Here is a 3725-nt window from a genome sequence, read left to right as displayed (position 1 = left end):
CAGCTGGAGGAAAACAAAACTAGAGGTATTTCGTATTGCTTGGCGGGAAAGTAACCTAACCTACAGAAAAGCATTAAAAACTGCTAGATCTGATTACTTTTCCTCTCTTTTAGAGGAAAACAAACATAACCCCAGGTATTTATTCAATACAGTGGCTAAATTAATGAAAAATAAAGCATCAACAAGTGTTGACATTTCCCAACAGCACAGCATTAATGACTTTATGAACTACTTTACTTCCAAGATCGATACTTTTAGAGATAAAATTGTAACCATGCAGCCGTCAGCTACAGTAACGCATCAGATAGTGTGCTATAGATCTATAGAGGAACAATTCCACTCATTCTCTACTATAGGAGAAGAAGAACTGTATAAACTTGTTAAATCATCTAAAACAACAACATGTATGTTAGACCCTATTCCTGCTAAGCTCCTAAAATAGGTGCTTCCAGATGTCATAGATCCTCTTATGACTATTATTAATTCGTCATTGTCATTAGGAAATGTACCGAAATACCTTCAAACTGGCTGTTATTAAGACTCATCAAAAAAACACAACTTGGCCCCAAAAAAACAGTTAATTACAGACCGATCTCAAATCTCCCTTTTCTGTCCAAGATACTAGAAAAGGTAGTATCCTCACAATTATATTCCTTCTTAGAGAAAAATGGTGTCTGTGAGGATTTCCAGCTTCAAACTGGCTGTTATTAAGACTCATCAAAAAAACACAACTTGGCCCCAAAAAAACAGTTAATTACAGACCGATCTCAAATCTCCCTTTTCTGTCCAAGATACTAGAAAAGGTAGTATCCTCACAATTATATTCCTTCTTAGAGAAAAATGGTGTCTGTGAGGATTTCCAGTCAGGATTTAGACCGTATCATAGTACTGAGACTGCTCTCATTAGATTAAAAATTACCTGCTCTTATCATCTGATCGTGGTTGTATCTCTCTGTTAGTGCTATTGGAACTTAGTGCTGCGTTCGACACTATTGACCACAACATTCTTTTGAATAGACTAGAAAACTTTGTTGGCATTAATGGAAGTGCATTGGCGTGGTTCAAATCGTACTTATCTGACTGCCATCAATTCATAGCAGTGAATAAAGAGGTATCATATCGATCACAAGTGCAGTATGGAGTACCTCAAGGCTCAGTACTAGGGCCGTTACTTTTCACACTTTACATGTTACCCTTGGGAGATATTATCAGGAAACATGGTGTTAGCTTTCACTGTTATGCTGATGATACTCAGCTCTATATTTCTTCGTATATATAATGTATAGTCGATATAATAAACTGGATGACGAGTAATTTCTTAGTGCTAAATTCTAAAAAAAAACCAGAGGTGTTAATTATAGGACCTAAAAACTCTGCACGTAATAACCTAGAACACTGTCTAACACTTGATGGCTGCTCTGTCAATTATTCGTCATCAGTTAGGAACCTAGGTGTGCTATTTGATAGCAATCTTTCCTTTGAAAGCCACATTTCTAGCATTTGTAAAACTGCATTTTTTCATCTCAAAAATATATATTTAAATCACGACCTATTCTCTCAATGTCAAATGCAGAAATGTTAATTCATGCGTTCATGATCTCAAGGTTAGATTATTGTAACGCTTTATTGGGTGGTTGTTCTGCACGCTTAATAAACAAACTCCAGCTGGTCCAAAATGCAGCAGCTAGAGTTCTTACTAGAACCAGGAAATATTACCATATTAGCCCGGTTCTGTCAACACTGCACTGGCTCCTTATTAAACATCGTATAGATTTTAATAAATATTAATTAATAATAAATCTTGCTTATTACTTATAAAGCCCTGAATGGTTTAGCACCTCAGTATTTGAACAAGCTCTTATTGCATTATAATCCTCCACGTCCACTGCATTCTCAAAACTCAGTTTAAAACTAGATTCAAGACCCATCTCGCTAACCTGGCTTACACATAACACACTAACACATTTCTAATATTCAAATCCGTTAAAGGATTTTTAGGCTGCATTAATTAGGACAACCGGAACCGGGAAAACTTCCTATAACACCCGATGTACTTGCTACATCGTTAGAAGAATGGCATTCTATGCTAATATTAGTCTGCTTCTTTCTTATTCCGAGGTCACCGTAGCCACCAGATCCAGTCTGTATCCAGATCAGATGGTCACTGCAGTCACCCGGATCCAGTCCGTATCCAGCCCAGATGGTGGATCAGCACCTAGAGAGGACTTCTACAGCCCTGAATGTCAGCGGAGATCAGGACAACTAGATGAGCCACAAAGACAGATCCCCAGTGAGGACCTTGTCTCCTAGACGTCCACTGGGACAAGACCACAGGAACCAGTTGAATTGAACTGGAATTGAACTGCTGGTTTCGTCTGGTCAGAGGAGAACTGGCCCCCCGACTGAGCCTGGTTTATCCCAAGGTTTTTCTTCTCCATTCTGTCACCGATGGAGTTTCGGTTCCTTGCCGCTGTTGCCTCTGGCTTGCTTAGTTGGGGACACTTAATTTCCAAACTGAACTGATCTGGATGATGACATCACTGAATTCAATGATGAACTGCCTTTAACTGAAAATTGAGTGTTTACTATTATCATTTTGCATTATTGACACAATATTTTCCTAATCAATGCTGTACAGTTGCTTTGACAATCTGTATTGTTAAAAGCGCTATATAAATAAAGGTGACTTGACATGACATAAAATCAGAATAACACGTAATGTCCAGATACTCTTGGATATAGCCTTCAAGCGGGCGTGTGCCCTGCTTTAGGGCTAATAACAGTTTTGCGATGTCCATACCTGGCCAATGTCAGCGTGAAAAGCTGCTGGATCCTTGTATGGCCGAGTATTCTGTTATTGCCAAAAAGACCACTAGTGAACAATCTATTTTTCCCACTTCAGTCAATGAGGTTAATTTCGAACCATCTATCTGCCCCATTGGCCCAGTCATGAGCCCGGAAGATGTAAATGCACTCCCTGTCTGTCACGTTAACCCTGTCACTACTATAGAGACCATTCGTGAAATGTCTGCCTGTTTTGTTTTGAAACTGTATTTCCTGTTCCGGTCTTTGATGTCGTATATGCACTGCCTGTATCTTGTATCTCAGTTTCCCTAGGCCCCAGTCTCCGCCATTGGATCCGGATCACTCTGGTCCGCCCTGGTGGGCTTCTGCTCCGTCTGCTCCACCCTGGTGGGCTTCTGTCCCGTCTGCCCCACTCTGGTGGGTTCCTGCTCAATCTGCTTCGCCATGGAGGTCTTCTGCTCCACCCTGGTGGGCTTCTGTCCCATCTGCTCTGCCTTGGTGGGCTTCTGTCCTGCTCACTTCAGTCAATGAGGTTAATTTCGAACCATCTATCTGCCCCATTGGCCCAGTCATGAGCCCGGAAGATGTAAATGCACTCCCTGTCTGTCACGTTAACCCTGTCACTACTATAGAGACCATTCGTGAAATGTCTGCCTGTTTTGTTTTGAAACTGTATTTCCTGTTCCGGTCTTTGATGTCGTATATGCACTGCCTGTATCTTGTATCTCAGTTTCCCTAGGCCCCAGTCTGGCGGGCTTCTGCTCCGTCTGCTCCACCCTGGTGGGCTTCTGTCCCGTCTGCCCCACTCTGGTGGGTTCCTGCTCAATCTGCTTCGCCATGGAGGTCTTCTGCTCCACCCTGGTGGGCTTCTGTCCCATCTGCTCTGCCTTGGTGGGCTTCTGTCCTGCTCCGGGGGGGGG

Source organism: Sinocyclocheilus grahami, unplaced genomic scaffold (genome assembly GCF_001515645.1).
Source record: "Sinocyclocheilus grahami isolate Dianchi unplaced genomic scaffold, SAMN03320097.WGS_v1.1 scaffold124.1, whole genome shotgun sequence".
Classification (NCBI taxonomy): Eukaryota; Metazoa; Chordata; class Actinopteri; order Cypriniformes; family Cyprinidae; genus Sinocyclocheilus; species Sinocyclocheilus grahami.
The sequence above is the reverse complement of the archived record's forward strand: the minus strand, read 5'-3'. Positions refer to the sequence as shown.